Source organism: Bubalus kerabau, chromosome 9 (assembly GCF_029407905.1).
Source record: "Bubalus kerabau isolate K-KA32 ecotype Philippines breed swamp buffalo chromosome 9, PCC_UOA_SB_1v2, whole genome shotgun sequence".
Classification (NCBI taxonomy): domain Eukaryota; kingdom Metazoa; phylum Chordata; class Mammalia; order Artiodactyla; family Bovidae; genus Bubalus; species Bubalus kerabau.
In genome coordinates this window covers 55177015-55200243 of record NC_073632.1, presented here as the reverse complement: position 1 = coordinate 55200243, position 23229 = coordinate 55177015, and the positions used below count along the sequence as shown (strand labels likewise).

At 37.3% G+C, this 23229-nt stretch overlaps 1 pseudogene; it reads left to right on the top strand.

The window, feature by feature from the left end:
- The window catches only part of LOC129659887 (UDP-GalNAc:beta-1,3-N-acetylgalactosaminyltransferase 2-like), a 115465-nt pseudogene that overhangs the window by 22339 nt on the left and 69897 nt on the right, over positions 1–23229 (top strand).

Sequence of the window (23229 nt, the reverse complement as noted above, 5' to 3'; positions counted from 1 at the left end):
AAAGAGATGGGAAATCCAGACCACCTGACCTGCCTCTTGAGAAATCTGTATGCAGGGCAGGAAGCAACAGTTAGAACTAACATAGAACAACTGACTGGTTCCAAATAGAGAAAGGAGAATGCCAAGGCTGTATATTGTCATCCTGCTTATTTAACTTCTATGCAGAGTACATCATGAGAAATGCTGGGCTAGAAGAAGCACAAGCTGGAATCAAGATTGCCGGGAGAAATATCAATAACCTCAGATATGCAGATGACACCACTCTTATGGTTGAAAGTGAAGAACTAAAGAGCCTCTTGATGAAAGTGAAAGTGGAGAGTGAAAAAGTTGGCTTAAAGCTCAACATTCAGAAAACGAAGATCATGGCATCTGGTCCCATCACTTCATGGGAAATAGATGGGGAAACAGTGGAAACAGTATCAGACTTTATTTTTGGGGCTCCAAAATCACTCCAGATGGTGACTGCAGCCATGAAATTAAAAGACAGTTACTCCTTGGAAGAAGAGCTATGACCAACCTAGATAGCATATTAAAAAGCAGAGACATGACTTTGCCTACAAGCTCTGTCTAGTCAAGTCTATGGTTTTTCCCTTAGTCAAGTATGGATGTGACAGTTGGACTATAAAGAAAGCCGAGCACCAAAATATTGATGCTTTTGAAATATGGTGTTGGAGAACACTCTTGAGAATCCTTTGGACTACAAGGAAATCCATCTAATCCATCCTAAAGGAAATCAATCCTAAATATTCATTGGAAGTACTGATGTTGAAGCTGAAATTCCAATACTGTAGCCATCTGATGTGAAGAACAAAAGAGCCTAATGCCGGGAAAGATTGAAGGCAGGAAGAGAAAGGGATTACAGAGGATAAGATGGTTGAATGACATCACCAACTCAATGGACATGAGTTTGAGTAAACTCCAGGAGTTGGTGATGGACCCGGAGGCCAGGGGTGTGAAGTCCACGGGTTCACAAAGAGTTGGACCTCACTGAGCAACTGAACTGAACTGAACTGACTTAGCAACTAAACAAGTTATGTACAAATGCGAGGGGTGGTACATAAAGAAGGCTGAGTGCCAAAGAATTGAGGCTTTTGAATTGTAGTGCTAGTACACTCCAGTCGCTAAATCTCCTGGCAATCTTGATTCCAGCTTGTACTTCTTCCAGCCTGGCATTTACATTATGTACTCTGCATATAAATTAAATAAGCAGGGTGACAATATACAACCTTGACGTACTCCTTTCCAGATTTGGAATTAGACCATTGTTCCATGTCCAGTTCTATTGCTTCTTGACCTTTATACAGATTTCTCAAGAGGCAGGTCAGGTGGTCTGGTATTCCCATCTCTTTAAGAATTTTTCTCAGTTTATCATGACCCACACTCTCAAAGGCTTTGGCATAGTCAACAAAGCAAAAGTAGAGATTTTTCTGGAACTCTTTTGCTTTTTGATGATCCAGCAGATGTTGACAATTTGGTATCTGGTTCCTCTGCCTTTTAAAATCCAGCTTGAACATCTGGAAGTTCACGGTTCACATTCTGTTGAAGTCTGGCCTGGAGAACTCTGAGCATTACTTTGCTAGTGTGTGAGATGAGTGTGTGTGCGGTAGTTTGAACATTCTTTGGCATTGCGTTTCTTTGGGCTGGAATGAAAGCTGACATTTTCCAGTTCTGCAGCCACTGCTGAGTTTTCCAGATTTGCTGGCATATTGAGTGTAGTACTTTCACAGCATCATCTTTCAGGATTTGAAATAGCTCAACTGGAATTCCGTTTCTTCCACTAGCTTTGTTCATAGTGATGCTTCCTATGCTTCACTTGACTTTGCATTCCAGGATGTCTGGCTCTAGGTGAGTGATCACACCATTGTGGTGCTAGAGAAGCCTCTTGAGAGTCTCTTGTACTGAAAGGAGATCAATCAATCCTAAAGGGAACCAACAATGCATATTCATTGGGAACACTGATGTTGAAGCTGAAGCTCCAATTTTGGCCACCTGATGCAAGCAGTCAATTCATTGGAAAAGTTCCTGATGCTGGGAAAGACTGAAGGTAAAAGGAGAAGAGGGCAACAGAGGATGAGGTGGGTAGATAGCATCACTGACTCAATGGATATGAATTTGCGCAAACTCCAGGAGATAGTGGACTGGGAAGCCTGGCATGCTGCCGTCCATAGAGTTGCAAAGAGTCAGACACAACATGGTGACTGAATAACAACAAATAATAACTGACTATAGAAATCTGAATACTCTGGATAGTTATCAAATTTTGCCTTTTCATTTTTTTGGTCCCTTCTTCACATGCACACCTTTTACATGTACTGAAGAATTCCAAATCTGAAAACCTGCATTATATTTAGCCATTTGCAATATGCTTAGACAATGTTGAGTGTTCAGTGACCTGATCCTTAAAACAGGTTTCTTCGGGAAATTTTCCAAAACTATAAATTATCTTTGAACTCTTGCATGTACTTATTTGCTCTTTTAGTAGGTAAGATTAAAAGAAAATAAAGAAATATAACCAATTTAAAATGGTTAGTAATCAAATAGGTGAAACATTTAGATGAAATAGGAATGTTTGTATTATAATTAACACATTTCAGTGCCCAGTAGTAGTTGTTCAGTTGAATCTAACTTTGCAACCCCAAGGATTGTAGCCCACCAGGCTCCTCCATCTGCAGAATTTTCCAGGCAAGAAACTGAAGTGAGTTGTCATTTCCTTCTCCAGGGATCTTCCCAACCCAGGAATTGAACCTGGGTCTCCCTCATTGCAGGCAGGCTCCTTACCATCAGAGCCACAAGGAAAGCCCAAAATAACACATTTGGAGAGTTTAGATGCAAAAACCAAATGCCTGTGAGAATTTCCATATAGTTTGATTTCTAGTTTCCAATACAGTATATGTAAAAATACTTTGAAATTATGTTTTTCTTTCTCACTAATAAAAATTAATGAAGGTACCAATATAGCATTAAGATTGAAAATACTCTGAATTAATATTTTATAGATAGACTGTCTTAAGAATTTTATTTATAAGCATCTGTTCAGATATATTTTTATTTTCTATTAACATATTCAAAAAGTAGAAAAATTTTTCTGTCCAAAAATATTTTACCAAATAAATGTATAATATTAAGGCATACATTTACTATTTAAATTACACTGAGATTACCAAAGCAAAAATTAAAACTAGGGAAAATGTTTTGAAATTACATATTTCTGTGAAATTAAAGTAGTTAAAGTAATTCAACATTAAAATGATATTTTCTTCATTTAAATAAGATATTATACAGATATAGATACATATAAGATGATGGAAAATTTTCATTGATTTATAAAATCAGAGCATAAAAAAAGAAATATTCAAAAACAGTAAATTATATTATAAATTCCAGGTGAATGAGGTCAATAAAGCCACAAAAATGTTTTGAAATTAGCAGGATGAAATGACTCACGAATATATGTGATAATGTACTACTTTCATACATAGCTATTAAAACACTAACCTATGTTGTATAAATATGTACTGCTTAACATCTTTTATTATAATTTTAATTTTATTTTTACAATTTTATTTTAAGCATCATTGTCAATACTGTGTGATGACATTATTTAAAGATGAAGAAAATATGTTTTATAATTTTCATTAAAAATTTGAGTGAACTATATAGTAGGGAAAAAACAATTGGAAATGTTATAATTAAAAATTTTTATGAGATGAATGTATTTCTATTAATGTTAGAAAAGAACAACTTAGGAACTATAATATTTTGACATAATTTTGAATTATCTGAGTTACTTTCTTTAAATAGTGCCTCATTCTTTCTCAGTTTTCTAGATTGGTTGTTAGGGGACTTCAGTGGATGAAGATATTATGCGTATTATACTTTCAGTAAAAAAATTAAAAATCATATTTCCATCAATGAATTTGAGACATATGGTAGTTCAGTTTTAGAAACAACATATTAATTCATCAGTTTTTTAAAACTCTTTTACATATTACTAACACTTAAGTCTATTAGAGTAAATATGCAAGAATATCCTTTAAACTTGTTACCAAAAATTTTTTGTATGCCTCAGTGTGTTAGTTTTATTACGGTCATTCAATTAAATTCAGTTCAGTCACTCAGTCATGTCTGACTCTTTGGGACCCCATGAATCGCAGCATGCCAAGCCTCCCTGTCCATCACCACTGCCGGAGTTTACTCAAACTCATGTCCATCGAGTCAGTGATGCCATCCAGCCATCTCATCCTCTGTCGTCCCCTTTTCCTCCTGCCCCCAATCCCTCCCAACATCAGAGTCTTTTCCAATGAGTTAATTCTTCACATGAGGTGGCCAAAGTATTGGAGTTTCCACTTTAGCATCAATCCTTCCAAAGAACACCCGGGACTGATCTCCTTTAAGAAGGACTGGTTGGATTCACTTGCAGTCCAAGGGACCCTCAAGAGTCTTCTCCAACAACACAGTTCAAAAGCATCCATTCTTTGGCCCTCAGCTTTCTTCACAGTCCAACTCTCACATCCATACATAACCACTGGAAAAACCATACTCTTGACTAGATGGACTTTGTGACAAAGAAACGTCTCTGCTTTTGTATATGCTATCTAATTTGGTCATAACTTTATTTCCAAAGAGTAAGCATCTTTTAATTTCATGGGTGCAGTCACCATCTGCAGAGATTTCGGACCCCCCAAAATAAAGTCTGTCATTGTTACCACTGTTTGCCCATCTATTTGCCATGAAGTGATGGGACAGATGCCATGATCTTAGTTTTCTGAATGTTGCACTTTAAGCCAACGTTTTCACTCTCCTCTTTCACTTTCACCAAGAGGCTTTTTAATTCCTCTTCACTTTCTGCCATAAGGGTGGTGTCATCTGCATATTGGAGGTTATTGATATTTCTCCCGGCAATCTTGATTCCACCTTGCATTTCTTAAAGTCCAGCATTTCTCATGATGTACTCTGCATAGAAGTTAAATAAGCAGGGTGACAATATACAGCCTTGACGTACTACTTTTCCTATTTGGAACCAGTCTGTTGTTCCATGTCCAGTTCTAACTGTTGCTTCCTGACCTGTATATAGGTTTCTCAAGAGGCAGGTCAGGTGGTCTGGTATTCCCATCTCTTTCAGAATGTTCCAGAGTCTATTGTGATCCACACAGTCAAAGGCTTTGGCATAGTCAATAAAGCAGAAATAGATGTTTTTCTGGAACTCTATTGCTTTTTCCACGATCCAGTGGATGTTGGCAATTTGATCTCTGATTCCTCTGCCTTTTCTAAAACCAGCTTGAACATCTGGAAGTTCACAATTTACATATTGCTGAAGCCTGGCTTGGAGAATTTTGAGCATTACTTTACTAGTGTGTGAGATGAGTGCAACTTTGCAGTAGTTTGAGCATTCTTTGGCATTGCCTTTATTTGGGATTGGAATAAAAGCTGACCTTTTCCAGGCCTGTGGCCACTGCTGAGTTTTCCAAATTTCCTGGCGTATTGAGGGCAGCACTTTCACAGCATCATCTTTCAGGATTTGAAATAGCTCAACTGGAATTTCATCACCTCCACTAGCTTTGTTCGTAGTGATGCTTTCTAAGGCCCACTTGACTTCACATTTTAGGATGTCTGACTCTAGGTCAGTGATCACATCATCATGATTATCTGGGTCATGAAACCCTTTCTTGTACAGTTCTCCTGTGTATTCCTGCCACCTCTTCTTAATATGTTCTGCTTCTGTTAGGTCCATACCATTTCTGTCCTTTATCGAGCCCATCTTTGCATGGAAAGTTCCCTCTGCATCTCTAATTTTCTTGAAGAGATGTCTACTCTTTCCCATTCTGTTTTTTACCCTCTATTTCTTTGCACTGATCGCTGAGGAAGGCTTTCTTATCTCTCCTTGCTATTCTTTGGAACTCTGCATTCAGATGCTTATATCTTTCCATTTTTCCTTTGATTTTTGCTTCTCTTCTTTTCACAGTATTTGTAAGGCTTCTTCAGACAGCCATTTGGCTTTTTTGCATTTCTTTTCCATGTGGATGGTCTTGATCCCTGTCTCCTGTACAATGCCATGAAACTCACTCCATAGTTCATCAGGCACTCTATCTATCAGATCTAGTCCCTTAAATCTATTTCTCATTTCCACTGTATAATCATAAGGGATTTGATTTAGGTCATACCTGAGTGGTCTAGTGGTTTTCCCTACTTTTTTCATTTTAAGTCTGAATTTGGCAATAAGGTGTTCATGATTTGAACCAGTCAGCTCCTGGTCTTGTTTTTGCTGACTGTATAGAGCTTCTCCCTCTTTGGCTGCAAAGAATATTATTATGGCCATATATAGATTAAATCTGCATACCTAAAATACAATTGAAGACAAAATGGTACAGAACTCCTAAAATGTGAAGTTCTTAACTTTGCAGTCTTCCAACATGCAAGTGCCTTTTGTACATAAAAACTGCACTCATCAGAATGGTCATCATTAAAAAGTCTACAAACAATAATTGCTGAAGAGGGTGTGGAGAAAACGGAATGCTCTTGCACCATTGGTGAGAATATAAATTGATACAGCCACTATGGAAGATGGTATGGAGATTCCTTTAAAAACTAGGAATAAAACCACCATATGACCCAGCAACCCAGCAACCCCACTCCTTGGCCTATACCCTGAGGAAACCAAAATTGAAAAAGACACCTATATCTCATGTTCATTGCACAAGCTACAATAGCTAGAACATGGAAGAAACCAAGGTGTCCAACACAGATGAATGGATAAAGAATGTGTGTATGTAATACATATAACACAATGGAATATTCAGTTTGGTTCAATCAATCAGTCGTGTCTGACTGCGACCCCATGAATTGAGCACGCCAGGCCTCCTGGTCCATCACCAACTCCCAAATTTCACTCAAACTCATGTCCATCGAGTTGGTGATGCTATCCAGCCATCTCATCCTCTGTCACCCCCTTCTCCTCCTGCCCCCAATCCCTCCCAGCATCAGAGTCTTTTCCAATGAATCAACTCTTTGCATGAGGTGGCCAAAGTATTGGAGTTTCAGCTTTAGCATCAATCCTTCCAAAGAACACCCAGGACTGATCTCCTCTAGGATGGACTGGTTGGATCCCCTTGCAGTCCAAGGGACTCTCAAGAGTCTTCTCCAACACCACAGTTCAAAAGCATCAGTTCTTCAGTGCTCAGCTTTCCTCACAATCCAACTCTCACATCCATACGTGACCACTGGAAAAACCATAGCCTTGACTAGATGGACCTTTGTTGGCAATGTAATGTTTCTGCTTTTTAATATGTTATCTAAGTTGGTCATAACTTTCCTTCTAAGGCATAAGTGTCTTTTAATACCATGGCTACAATCACCATCTGCAGTGATTTTGGAGCCCCAAAAAATAAAGTCAGCCACTGTTTCCACTGTTTCCCCAACTATTTCCCATGAAGTGATGGGACCGGATGCCCTGAGCTTCATTTTCTGAATGTTGAGCTTTAAGCCAATGTTTTCACTCTCCTCTTTCACTTTCATCAAGAGGCTTTTGAGTTCCTCTTCACTTTCTGCCGTAAGGGTGGTGTCATCTGCATATCTGAGGTTATTGATATTTCTCCCAGCAATCTTGATTCCAGCTTGTGCTTCTTCTAGCCCAGCATTTCTCATGATGTACTATGCATAGAAGTTAAATAAGCAGGGTGACAGTATACAGCCTTAATGTACTCCTTTTCCTATTTGGAACCAGTCTGTTATTCCAGGTCCAGTTCTAACTGTTGCTTCCTGACCTGCATACAGGTTTCTCAAGAGGCAGGTCAGGTGGTCTGGTATTCCCATCTCTTTCAGAATTCTCCACAGTTTTTGTGATCCATACAGTCAAATGCTTTGGCATAGTCAATAAAGCAGAAATAGATGTTTTTCTGGAACTCTCTTGCTTTTTCCATGATCCAGCAGATGTTGGCAATTTGATCTCTGCTTCCTCTGTCATAAAAAGGAACACATTTGAGTTAGTTTTAATGAGGTGGATGGACCTAGAACCTATTATACAGAGTAAAGTAAGTCAGAAAGAGAAAGATAACTATTGTATTCTGACATGCATAGAGGGAATCTAGAAAAATGGTCTGAAGAATGTATTTATAGAACAGCAATGGAGAAACAGACATAGAGAATAGACTTACGGACATGGAGAGAAGGGAGGAGAGGGTGAAATGTATCAAAAGAATAACATGGAAACTTACCTTATCATATATAAAGTACATAGCCAACGGGAATTTGCTGTATGGCTCAGGAAACTCAAACAGGGGCACTGTATCAAGCTAGAGGGGTTGGATGGGGAGGGAGATGGGAAAGAAGTTCAAAAGGGAGGGACTATATGTATACCTATGGATGATTCATGTTGAGGTTTGACAGAAAACAACAAAATTCTGTAAAGCAATTATCCTTCAATTAAAAAAAAACAAACCAAAACAAAAAAAACAAGCTTTAAGTCCTCTCTACCACTAGGATAAAATGCTGAATTGAAACATGGTTCATGTATCAATTTGATGAATACAATTTATGCTAATTTAAATCAGCTTTGACTTGTGGCCACGTGTGCAGACGCAGATGAGGAGGTGAGAAGACCCAGAAGGCTGGAACTGTGTCTCCATTTAAATGAGTATTCCTAAAAGGTGCAGAGAGTGGAGCTATGAGAGCCTAGGGAATGGTGACAAGAGGGACATGAACACTGTGGCGCTGTCCCTGCTGAGTGCACTGAGCCCCACGTGCTGCTGAGCCAGTACCTGGAGGAGGAAGTGAAGCATTGAGGTCAGTTAATACACAGTATGCACCTGGGCACCTGACTGCCTTCAGTAGGAAGGAAATCCTGCACTATACTGACGGTGCAAAAAGATGAGCATGTCACGAAACACAACACCATGACCAGTGATCCCGCCTACAATGTCAGGCTGGCCTGGAGGGACTGGGAGAACACTGTCAGTTTCCGTCCATGACACTGTGCCTCCCACCTCCAGGACGATGCCTTGCACCTAGGGGGCCTGAAGAGCCCAGGACCCCAGCATCATTTCTCCAGTCCAAGTCTGTCTGCGGAAAAGTCCAGAGGCCTCAGGGCAGCTCCTTGTCTGAGAGCGGCGCTGGGCCTGCGGAAGCCAGTTGCTTGGTGATCCTGTCTCCCGCTCTGCCAAATCTTCTACATTTTTTGGCAGAGTCCACCTTGGAAGTGGGAGTCACAAAAAGCGACTGGCTGCCCCACCGAAGTGGACAGTAAAGGATCCCATGAGGCCGAACCTTGCACCATTATCCCTGAGTGCCCGCACACTGGGTGGCACCTGTTCCGGCCTCCTTTGTTCGGAAATAGCAGAGCATCTGCATCACCAGTGAGAGTGCTCGGAGCACCGGCCCGTGAGCTGCTGGCTGCCTCCGAGCTGACGCTACATGCCTGTTTCTCCTCCCAGGAGACCCAGCGATTGGCCGCCATAGGGTACCGGTGCCTCTAAGGGCCAATCTACATCAGAAAATGTGTGACAATCTATTACTAGAAGAAGATGAGCCCTTTGTTGACACTTTCATTAAAATCTACCAAGTATATTTTTTCCAGTAAAATCATACCAAGCGGCTTTAAAAGAGAGACAAAATTATCATTCCAAGTAGACACCGTGTAGTTCTTCTCAGAAAAGGCCATTTTGAAATCCCCCTGAAGGTGAAATAGGTCATGGCTTGGGTGAAATGACTGATAAATGACATTCATATAAAGGCTCCATACTCTATGCCTTTACTTAAGACGTCTAGAAAATTATGTGAATCATTGTACTCTCTCACAGAGGGCACTCCTTCTCATCTATACTCTTCATTTGGACCAGAAGTTTCTCAGATTTGTAAGTTTGAAATAGATGCAAAGCTGAGTAAAATTGCAAGTTCTTTTAGTTTATCCACAATTGTTTCTTCTGAGAATATTAGGCAACATCTAGTGCTCTGGATACATTTCTTTCAAATTAAAAAAAATACATATATACCTATATACACACACATAGATACATGCCTATGTGAGAGAAATTTCTGTTTCTATATGGCTTTGAGTTAGGAACATTGTTTTTTTAATATTGAAGTGTTTCTTATATAACTGTCTTTTATATTGTCATTTCATGTCATCTAAAGTATTGCCTTTTAAAAATCCCTTCATTTCTGTTACGATTTTATAATCCTTTCATGTACTAGTGTGAATCATGCAGAAATATATTTGAACAAAAGTACCAGTCTGTTGTGCCATGACAAATCAAGGCATGGCCATAGATGACAAAATCTTGTCTAAGCCTAAAATGAGAGCTATGCATTGCAGAACTTGAATAGGCCCTTGTGTTCATGTCAAAACAAATTCATCTTAACTCTTAGGAAACAGACTCAAAGTTCATAGTTAATGAATAATGACAGAATAACATCATTGGTCATTTATAGAGGACTGCACATACTGTGACTGCACTAGACTGATTTTTATTTAACAGTTTCCTGTATTGCAAACTAATTTCTCAATTTTCTTAAGTTTTCTTAGTTTCAGTTTTTATCTTCTCATAAGTTCTTATTTAGTTGTACCGTTTTGAAAGAACTGCAATGTTTAATTTAGGCCATTTTGCTACTCGTGATCAAACCATGAAAAGATTGTGAAGTGCAATGTGAAAATTTCCACTCAATGAATAAAAAATTCATATGAAATGTATAAACTGAGTAAGAAAATGTTAATGAATATCTGATTGCTTGAACAAAATGTAGGAAGGTCAAAAATAGATTTAGAAGGTGATAATTTTAAATCTTTAGAAACACTTTAAGCAAACCTAAAATAAATAAGACTTATTAATAGAAGACAAATGCAAAGCTTGAACTTGCAAACGTACAAGAAACCCCAACAAAAACCATACATTTGATCATGAAGATAAACCTTTAAGCTGCAAACATGAAAAATCTTGTGACTACACATTTCTGATTACGATTCCCTAGTATTGGAATTAACAAAAGAGGGATAGCCAAACAACCAAATTTTCCTGCTCAGATATTTAGTGCAAGAAACAGGCAAAAGCAAAACATATATTTAGTACAAAAATGAAATTAAAATAAATATTAAATTTTTTGAGATTAATCAAACTTTATTGCAGAGCTTGTGTGGAAATTTAAACATTTAAATATCTTTATTGAAAAATATGAAAAGCTGAAAATAGCAAAGACATTAATTCAATAAGTTAGAAAACATGACAAAATAAACTTTAAAATGGAAGAAATATGAACATATATTGGTATGAAGCAAAATCACAGAGTATAACTTATCAGTAAAACCAGAATATTTTATCATAAAACCTATATACATTAAACTAAACAGACATTTAAAGGAACTAAGTATGAAAAAAATAATTATTTAAAAAGGGAAAACATAAATGTAAGACAGTGAGATTTTAAATAATTAAGAAATTAAAGCATTTTTATATTAATAATCTTAATTAGAGATAAAAGGACTTAATCCAGTGAAAAATGTAAATAGAAAGCCCTGAAGAATAAGTAGAGTACATGCATATATTAATAATTTTGTAAGATCATTGAAAATAAACAAAAATTTGATACATAGATTTGTGGTTAGAATTAAAGGAACAAACCAAGATTACTGGGGCCCAGGGGACTAAAAACCAAGGAACTTCATTACCACACATAGGTGGAAGGTAAAAAGAACTGTATTATGGGAACCTGGGAAAAATTCAAGTCTACAAAATAGATCCTTTACCAAGAGTTGTAGCCCTTGGAAAAAGGATGGCTCCTGCTAAAATATCAGTCCTAGACAAAAGAATCAAGAAATAAGTACACTTGATTCTCCTGTCAACCTCTTCCATTAGCTAGATACAAAGGGGACCCAAAGTGCACAAAACAAGGTTCATGACAGTAATAGAGGTCAGCCTCCTAGGCCTAGAATAGGTAATTAGAAGATAGAGAAGTCTCTGAAGTGGCAAATACAAGTTGTCCCATTGCAGAAAAAGTAGTCCAATCAAACTTGAATATTCGTAGAGAAATCTTTGGATATGACATACCCTTTCAAAGCACTGTTTAGATTTGTTGTATCATATGGACTATGCCAAAGCTTTTGACTGTGGATCACAATAAACTGGGGAATATTCTGAAAGAGATGGGAATACCATACCACCTGACATGCCTCTTGAGAAACCTGTATGCAGGTCAGGAAGCAACAGTTAGAACTGGACCTGGAACAACAGACTGGTTCCAAATAGGAAAAGGAGTACACAAGGCTGTATATTGTCACCCTGCTTATTTAACTTATATGCCAAGTACAACATGAGAAATGCTGGGCTAGAAGAAGCATAAGCTGGAATCAAGATTGCCGGGAGAAATATCAATAACCTCTGATGCAGATGACACCACCCTTATGGCAGAATATGAAGAGGAACTAAAAAGCTTCTTGATGAAAGTGAAAGAGGAGAGTGAAAAAGTTGGCTTAAAACTCAACATTCAGAAAATGAAGATCATGGTATTTGGTCCCATCACTTCATGGCAAATAGATGGGGAAACAGTGTCAGACTTTATTTTTCTGGGCTCCAAAATCACTGCAGATGGTGACTGCAGCCATGACATTAAAAGACGCTTAGTCCTTGGAAGGAAAGGTATGACCAACCTAGATAGCATATTCAAAAGCAGAGACATTACTTTGCCAACAAAGGTCCATCTAGTCAAGGCTATGGTTTTTCCAGTGGTCATGTATGGATGTGAGAGTTGGACTGTGAAGAAGGCTGAGCGCCTTAACTCAAAAATTAACACTTTTGAACTGTGGTGTTGGAGAAGAGTCTTGAGAGTCCCTTGGACTGCAAGGAGATCCAGTCAGTCCATTCTAAAGGAGATCAGTCCTGGGTGTTCATTGGAAGGACTGATGCTAAAGCTGAAACTCCAATACTTTGGTCGCCTCATGTGAAGAGCTTACTCATTGGAAAAGACCCTGATACTGGGAGGGATTGGGGGCATGAGGAGAAGGGGATGACAGAGGATGAGATGGCTAGATGGCATCACCGACTCAATGCACATGAGTTTGAGTGAACGGGAGTTGGTGGTGGGCAGGGAGACCTGGCGTGCTGTGATTCATGGGGTCACAAAGGTCAGACATGACTGAAAGACTGAACTGAACTGAACTGAATGCTATCTATTATGTATAACTTATATGCAGAGTACATCATGAGAAATGCTGGGCTGGAAGAAACAAGCTGGAATCAAGATTGCCGGGAGAAATATCATTAACCTCAGATATGCAGATGACACCACCCTTATGTCTGAGAGAGAAGAAGAGCTAAGAAACCTCTTGATGAAAGTGAAAGAGGAGAGTGAAAAAGTTGGCTTATGGCTCAACATTCAGAAAACTAAGATCATGGCATCTGGTCCCATCACTTCATGGGAAATAGGTGGAGAAACAGTGGAAACAGTGGCAGATTTTATTTTTTGGGGCTCCGAAATCACTGCAGATGGTGACTGTGGCCATGAAATTAAAAGACGCTTACTCCTTGGAAGAAAAGTTATGAGCAACCTAGATAGCATATTAAAAAGCAGAGACATTACTTTGCCAACAAATGTCCATCTAGTCAAGACTATGGTTTTTCCAGTAGTCTTTTATGGATGTGAGAGTTGGACTATAAAGAAAGCTGAGCACCAAAGAATTGATGCTTTTGAACTGTGTGTTGGAGAAGACTCTTGAGAGTCCCTTGGACTGTAAGGAGATCCCACCAGTTTATCCTAAAGAAAATCAGTCCTGAGTGTTCAATGGAAGGACTGATATTGAAGCTAAAACTCCAATACTTTGGCCACCTGACTCATTTGAAAAGAGCCTGGTACTGGGGAAGACTGCAAGCGGGAGGAGAAGGGGACGACAGGCTGACATGGTTGGATGGTATCACCAACTCAACGGAGATGAGTTTGAATAAACTCTGGGAGTTGGTGATGGACAGGGAGGCCTGGCATGCTGAACAACTGAACTGAACTGATGCTATCTATTATACATTATTTTCACAGTTGTATTAAGTAGATTATTTAGTATTAATAATAGTTGAGTTACTTTTCATTCGTTCCTCCCTTTTATGGCTTTTGATATTCATTTTTAAAAGCATATTTACTGTTATACCTCTTTTATCTTATTGCCCCAGAACCTTTGTTTCAGTCTTCAATCATAGTAATGATAAACTCTAACCTTGTTGGTAATTTGCATGCATATACTTCTTCAACTTTGAGTATTGTTTATGCTATAAACTTCAAGTAGGTAGGTTTTGGTCTTTCCAGGTGGCACCATGGGTAAAGAATCCACCTGCAATGCAGGAGATGCAGAGAGATGTGGGTTTGATCCCTAGGTCAGGAAGATCCCCTAGAGAAGGGCATGGCAACCCACTCCATATTCTTGCCTAGAGAATCCCACGGACAGAAGAACCCAGTGGGATACAGTCTATTGGGTTGCAGAGTTGGACACAACTGAAGCAACTGAGCATCCACACACAAATAGCTTTTAATAGCATTAAGAATTTTTTTAACTGAAATTATGTTTTGTGTTTATAGTATATGCTGCATACTAAGTTTTCAAATCATATATAAAATGATATCCACCAAGATACACACATAGACACATTATTACAATATGTTACTATAGTAACACAGTCCTTGCTAGAAATAGATTTATTGAAAAATTTTAGTAAAGGAGGGGTTTGGTCAGTAAGATGACATAACAGGCAGTATCTCACTTGTGTCTCTCCAGCTATCTGTGGATAAAAATGCCTTTGTATGAGCATTGGGATCCAAGTAGGAGGTTCTGAAACCCTCATGAAGCCCAAGACTGAAGAGAAATACTTTGAGAAGACACACTGTGCCCTGGTGGCAGACTTACTATGGTCCTGGCTGCAGACCCAGAAATAGCCCCATTCCCCTGTAGACTCATCTACATCCATGTTTGGCCTTGACTGTGGCTCTCGTTCCACTCATAGAGTGACCTTGGAGGAGTAATGTGTACCTGTGCCACAGGCAACAGACTGAAACTTATTTTACAAGGCCAAAATACCCTGATACCAAAGCCCTATGAGGCACTGCAAGAAAATAATATCCCTGGTAACCATATACGTGAAAATTCTCAGCAAAATATAGCAAGCTGAATTCAACAGCACATTTAAAGGATAATGCAGAAATATCTAATGAGATTAATCTCTAGGGTGCAAGGATAGTTCAACATATGCAAATCAGTATTTGTGAACACCACATTAATAGAATGAAGGACAAAAATTACATGATCATCTGAGTAGAAAAAGAAAAAAACTATATTTGAAAAAATTTAGCATCTTTTCATGACAAACTCTCAACAAATTAAGTGTAGAAGGAATATACCTTCTCATAATAAAGGTTCTATATGTCAAGTATACCTTGTGATATCTTACTCAATGGCGAAAAGCAGAAAATTTTCTTTTTAAGTTCTGGAATAACTCAAGTTTACCCAGTCTCATCACTTCTACTCAACACAATACTTAAGAGTCCTAGCCAGAGCAATTAGGCATGAAAAATAAATGAAAGACACCCATATTTTAAAGGAAGAAGACAAATTGTATCTGATTTCAGATGGCATGATCTTATTTATAGAAAACCCTAAGTTCTCCACCAAAAGATATTAGAGCTAGTACACAAATTTATTTATTATAGGATACAAAATTAGTTGTGTTTCTACATACTAACAACAACTATTGGAAAAAGATATTAAGAAAACATTCCTATTATAATACAATAACATCAAAAAATAAAATAAGATAAAGTAGATACTTAGGAATAAGTTCACTAACAAAATGAAAGATCTGTACAATGAAAATTGTAAGACATTGATGAAAATAATTGAAGTAAAAAGAAATAAAAGATATTTTGAGTCCATAGGAAGAATTTGTTCAGTCACTAAATCATGTCCAACTATTTGTGACCCCATGGACTGCAGCACACCAGGCTTTCCAGTCCTTCACTATCTCCTGGAATTTTCTCAAACTCATGTCCATTGAGTTGGTGATGCCATCCAACCATCTCATCCTCTGTTGCCCCCTACTTTTCCTCCCCTAAGTCTTTTCCAACATCAGGGTTTTTTCCAGTAAGTCAGCTCTTCCCATCAGGTGACCAAAGTATTGGAGCTTCAGCTTCAGTCCTTCTAGTGCATATTCAGGGTTGATTTCCATTAGGATTGACTGTTTTGATCTGCTTGCAGTTCAAGGGACTCTCAAGAGTCTTCTCCTGCACCACAATTCAAAAGCATCAATTCTTTGGTGCTCAACCTCCTTTATGGTCCAGCTTTCACATCCATACATGACTACTGAAAAACCATAGCTTTGACTAGATGGACCTTTGTAGGCAAACAGATGTTTCTGCTTTTTAATACATTGTCTAAGTTTGTCATAGCTTTTCTTCCAAGGAGCAAGAGTCTTTTAATTTCATGGCTGAAGTCACTGTCCACAGTGATTTTGGAGCCCAAGAAAATAAAATCTGTCACTGCTTTCATTTTTTTCCCAGGCATTTGCCATGAAGTGATGGGACTAGATGCCAGGATCTTACTTTTTTGAATGCTGGGTTTTAATCCATCTTATTCGCTGTCTTCTTTTATCCTCATCAAGAGGTTGTTTAATTCCTCTTCTCTTTCTGCCATTAAAGTGTTATCATCTGCATATCTGAGGTTATTTCTCCTGGCAACCTTGATTCCAGAAGAATTAATACTGTTAAATGCCTGTACTGCCAAAGTAATCTACAGAGTTGATGGAATCTCTTTCTAAATTCTGATGGTATTTTTCACAGAAAAAAAAAGAAGGAAAAAAATAAAATAAAATGAGATAATAAAAGACTTTTTTTTTTAGTTTCTGCTGTCCAATGAAGTGAATCAGCTATATGTATACATATACCCACCTTCTCTTTGAATTCCCTTGTACTGTCTTCATCCCACCCATCTAGGTCAGGGAGCACTGAGCTGAGCTCTCTCTGTGTTATAACAGGTTACTGTTTTACATATGGTAGCGTATTTATGTCAAACCTAAACTCACAATTCATCCCACAATTCATCACAATTTCCTTTCCTTCACTGTCTCCTGACATCCATTCTCAATGTCTGTGTCTCTATTCCTGCCCTGGAACTAGATTTTTATAGATTCCACATATATTTATTAATGTGTAATATTTGTTTTTCTCTTTCTTATTTATTCCATGCTGTATGACAAATTCTATTTCCACCCACATTTCTACAGGTGACCTAATTTGTTCCTTTTTATGACTAAGTAATATTCCATTGTATATATGACAAACATGATTTCAGGTTAAAAATTGCACCATTGTCTGAAAAATATCAGACTATGTAGTAAAGGCAGGCTAAAGCAATTGACTAAATATATGAATGTTTACCAGACTTCCCAGATGGTGCTAGTGTTAAAGAACCTACTTGCCAATGCAGGTGACATAAGAGACACAGGATCATCACTGGGCTGGGTAGAGCCCCTGGAGGAGGGCATGGCAACCCACTCCAGTATTCTTGCCTGGAGAATCCCATGGACAAAGGAGCCTAGCAGGCTGCAGTCCATGGGGTCACAAAGAGTTGGATATGACTGAAGTGACTTAGCACGCACACATGAATGTTCAGAACGATTATACTGTTATGCTGCTTATTCTCAAATGGTCAATATAAAAAGTTTTAAAGTTAATTGGTATTAACTGGGCTTTTAAATACACCAAGCTATATTATATTTATTTATTTTGTCCAAGGTAGTATAGTTCTTCAAAATAAGTTTGCTCCCACTCTTTCCTCATCTGATACAATTATATTATTTGTCACAAACAACAAGCATCATGTAAGGAAAAGAGAGTCTCTTACATTTTCTGTGATACTCTGTGATGCTTTCTCTGTCATTGGCATGGATCAAGTTGTAAACTTCCTGACAAAGTCAATGTGAATGAGCTAACTCAATTTAATGTTTGGTTGAAGATGTTCTCGGCCTACCTCAGAGGTCAAGATGAGGTAATCCTCTTAACTTTCATGGGAAGTTTGAGGAGGGGTGAATTTGAAAGCAGAAAATAAAGAGATATTTGGAAAAAATGCAGAAATGAAAGCTTTGGAGGACATTGAGACATCTTCATCATGCTCTTTCCAAAGTCATCATATACAATTCTCCTCAACTCTCAAATCTGTAGCTCCTCAGTTTCTTTATTACACCAGAGTTCTTTCTCTATTTATGTGTATGATTGAGCCTCCTCATCTTTTAGTTTTTACACCTCAGAGAGACCTTCCATAGCTGTCTTGTATATGTAGACTCCCCTTGCCCTCCACCACTCTTAATTTTTAACAAAATCTTGTGTTGTTTCCTATAAACCGTACATCACAGTTTGATTTCTAAATTAGCTTTACATCAGACTTGTGTAAAGATGTGTACTTGTGTTTGTTTTTTGTCTATTTCTCCTTGTATAAAATATGTTCCACAAGAGTATAGGCTTTGCAACTTTTTTCAGAACTCTAGAACCTGATATAATGTCAGATAACTAGGAGAGGCTCATAGGTACTTTTTAATTAATTGATGATAATGTTGTTGTCTATAATTAACAATGGGAGAAGACATGTGAAAGTCATGTACCTCTATATTATAGGCAAAGAAAAGTAACCAGAATTTATAGTCCATGAATATTAAAAACCTAAAAAATCAAGCTGAAAGGCAAAATTTACAATACAAAACAAGGAAATAATGCAAGATATTTATATACATGAATATGTTGGCACTAGAATGGGCCTTACTAAATATTATCTAGTGCAATTCCCACATTAAGTAATTACAAAAATAAATACATAAGAGTAGTAAATGACTGAGCTTTGCAATTAGGCTTACCTGTCTCAGAAAAGTCTTACTAATATAGTACACAGACTTGTTATAGAAACAGTCTGTGTATATCCTAATCTATTTCAATAATGTATTTTATTTATATATATTATACTTTCACATATTAATTCAGTTTATCTCTAGTTATGTAACTTGCATGCTTCTGTGTGTTTTTGAGTTTTGAGTGGAGTGAATACATTATATATCTCTATTTAAGCATGACTTATATTGCTCTGTTTTAGCCATAGACTCTTTTCCCTTCTTATCGTTAAAATTGTGCTAAAATACAATTAATCTAACTCAATTAAAATTTGCCTAAAAGAATATACAATGATACAAACAAAAGAGTTGTTACACTCAAGTAATGTCTATTAGTGCCGAAGAATTGATGCTTTTGAACTGTGGTGTTGGAGAAGACTCTTGAGAGTCCCTTGGACTGCACGGAGATCCAACCAGTCCATCCTAAAGGAGACCAGTCCTGGGTGTTCATTGGAAGGACTGATGCTGAGGCTGAAACTCTGATACTTTGGCCACCTCATGCGAAGAGTTGACTTATTGGAAAAGACCCTGATGCTGGGAAGGATTGGGGGCAGGAGGAGAAGGGGACAAGAGAGGATGAGATGGCTGGATGGCATCACCAACTCGATATACATGAGTTTGGGTGAACTCCAGGAGTTGGTGATGGACAGGGAGGCCTGGCGTGCTGCAATTCATGGGGTAGCAAAGAGTCGGACATGACTGAGCGACTGAACTGAACTGAACTGAGCTCTAAAAATTACTACCTTAAAAATATTACTTATCCTTTTTCCTGAGAATGAGAAGAGTGAAAGGAGTTGCCCATAATCTCACTGTCCTGGTTCTAGATCCCCCGAACTATTATTCTGTTTTGTATTCCAAATTTATTTCCCATTTCTCCTCAAAATTATCCTTTGAACACGGAGGTCAATCTGTTATACATCAGTTTCTTTTCTTCAAGTGTCACTTTCTCCTTGAAAGTTTTTTGTTTTGCTTTGTTTTTCATTTCTTACTGACTTCTGGTCTCACTAGCAATTTCCAGTATTTTTTTCTCTAGGTGCAATATATGCAGTTATATTTAGTTTTCATATGTGGAACTAGTATCTCCACTGAAATTCAAGTATAACAGCCACAGTGATCAATTGTGTATTTCCAAGTCATTCAAAGTTACAGAAAATAATTTAATAACATAAAATCTTGTCTTCTGAAAGAATGGCTCACCAGTGCTTCTTTGTACCCAAGGGTACCCTTTTCACAAAATACAAACTTCCAATACTTACAGTATCAAGATCTCAAGCTAACTGATTATTCTTCTAAAGCAGGGCTACATTTCAGATTGCTGTTTTAACAGATGGTTAAGATAAAAGGAGAATGGGGATAAATGTTTCATATGGAGTGATTCTTTTTCTCCGCTACTTTACTTGCTAAACTTACTTTCTAAGAGTGTAGGCTTCCAGGGCAAGGACTTGTCTTCTTTATGCCTTTTGCATGGCTGCAACAAATGATAAATAATAATGTTTAACACATTATAGTAACACAGTGCATTTCTTTAGTATAGACTGTTTTTTCAGTCTATATATTTAACTTTATCCAGAATTTACTCCATGTTATTTATTTATTTTTTTAAGTTGGCTATTTTGTAATAAGCAGTGGGTTAAAGTCAGATGAATTTTCTTTTACAGGGCCCTGATTTAATGACCTATTAATTTGAAACAACTTGGGAGGAAAGTTTAAAGTTCTATTAGAAGAATTCCTTATGCACTACTAATAACTAAAAACATGGTTTTGTTTCTTATTGGTTCATCATTTAATTATAATTAAACATGTTTATACAATTCATTGTATGATGTACAGTGTAAAAATGTGAAAGATGATCCTTCTTATTTTCCTGATTTTAAAGTATCTAGATTTTTCCTAACATAAGTAAATTTATAATTGATGCGGAATATATGTAGAGACTTTCAATATTTCATTACACATTAATTTAGTAAGAGGTAGTTGAGAATATGACTAGCACTACTTAGGGATTGGTTCATTTTAGAGATTTATATTAATGGATATTCTTAAACTTTATTCATGCTTTATCTATTATAGTATTCCCCAATGATTGCATGAGTAAAAAGAGAAGCTTCAGAAGCAAAGTCATAAGACTATTAGATACTCAAAGAAGGACTACTTTTGGCATGGAATAGGTTGATTACAATATACATTAACTATGTTAAAGATGTTAGCGGGACTTCATTAGTGCTCCAAAGGTTAAGACTCTGAGCTCCCAATGCATGGGGCATGGGTTCTACCTCTGGTCAGTCTGGTCAGGGAATTAAGATCCCACTGCTAAGATCTTAGATGCTCCATGGCATGGTAAAAAAAAAAAAAAAAAAAAATGTAGATAAAGGAAGGAAGTAAATAGAATTCTGTCCAAATTTCATGCTTTTTATATAGCATCTTAGCTACAGTGGATATAAATCAATAAATACATGCATACCTGAACACAGGAAGTATACAAAAGTAATTTTAGTATTATACTTATTGTATTATTATCATTTGTTTTTCTTTTAATGATTTGCTCCCTTCCAAATACCTTCTAATTATTTACCTACCTATTTATCATCTAATTTTCTCTCTACGGGGTCAAAGATTTAGCTGGAAATAGGAATCTACACTCAAATAAAATATAGAAACCCCCTTTGTCTGCAGGGAATATATTCCATTACCCCCAGTGGATGCTTGAAATGGATGACTGTACTGGATGCTACATGTCCTGTGTTTTTCTCTTATGCATACAAACCTATGATGCAGTTTAATTTATGAATGAAGCACAGTGAGAGAATATCTGAGTTCCCGACATCACTACTCATGTGCTCCAGAGCCATAATTAAGTAAAATAAGGGTTACTTGAACACAAGCACTGACTGTGAAACTTCGAAGGTGATCTGATGACTGAGACAGCCACTAAGTGACTAATGGGTGGGTAGCATATTCAGCGTGGATACACTGGACAGAGGGATGATTCACATCCTGGGAGAAACAGGGTGGGATGGTGTGAGATTCATCATGCTACTCAAAATGGCCTGTGCTTTAAAACTTATAAATTGCTTATTTCTGGAATTTTCCATTTACTATTTTCAGATCTTGGTCGATCACAGGTAACTGAAAGCACAAAAAGCAAGCCCATGGAGAAGGGGGACTACCGTAGAAAGGCCAACAATACTGTTCATCTTAACTAAAATTCTTAGTTTTGCTAAAATGGATGGCTCACAATGATCCCACATGAAATATTTCATGACATAGATATACTTCTCAATAAGTTCAGCATCTGAGATGTTAATTCTTTATACTTCAATGATAATTTAGAAAGAAGCAAATTCCATAAACTGTTGTTGCAATTAGATACCTCCCACTACACATGAATCTTTAATATCAGATTGTTTTATCTGCATCAAGAAACTCATGCTTTTCTACCCATAAGTGGGACAAAATAAAATAAAGTTTACTGACATTTATTTTTTTATTCTTTTGAATAATCTATTTACTTGGTCCCGCAATACATTTCTAATATGTCCTAGTAAGTATTGTATTTTCCCTCTATTTTATTTCATTGCAATATAGTTTGTTTTTAAAATGCTTTTCTTCAAAAACAAAGCAGTGCCAGTATACTGAAAAACAGTAAACTGCTAAGGATGTTGTATGTTGCTGGTCTGTTCTCAGAAGGCCAGAAGGCCATGGAAAGGTCTGCATTTGGGAGAGCTATAGCTGCAGATTGTACTATACTCTTTGGATCTAAAAGCACTAGGAAACATACCGAAAACAAGCCAATCAGCAATCATATCCTATGGTGCTGTTAGGATTTGACTACATTCTGCAACATGTACTATTTATTCCTTTGTGGCTTCTCTTTATGTCCTGGTGAAGCTTTATACCCATACTGGCAGACAAATTTTGTGCACAAAGAAAGTAAAACCATGACTTAATGTAGATTTGTATTTCCTAAGGGTCAAGTTTCCTGAGGCTCAAGTTGCCTTTGAGGAAATAGACAATAAATATTAGCATGTGATTGTATCCATTGTATCCATATCCATTAGGATACAATGGAGTCATTTGGTATCATTAAGGAAGATACATACAGTATTGCAGCTGGACAGACACGTTCCTTGTTTGTAGGAAAGGTCACTTGAATAAACTGTAGTCAGGGATATGTTGGGGCTTTTAAGGTATTTGAAGAAAACAGAATGATTATCAGGATAAAAACCTTGGATAAAAATCCTTAATAAAACTGATTCTGTTAGCAGCACCATTTCCAGGCAAAGATACTTATACTGTTAAAAATCTCCTTGATACTCATAACAAACAAACTGATTATTGT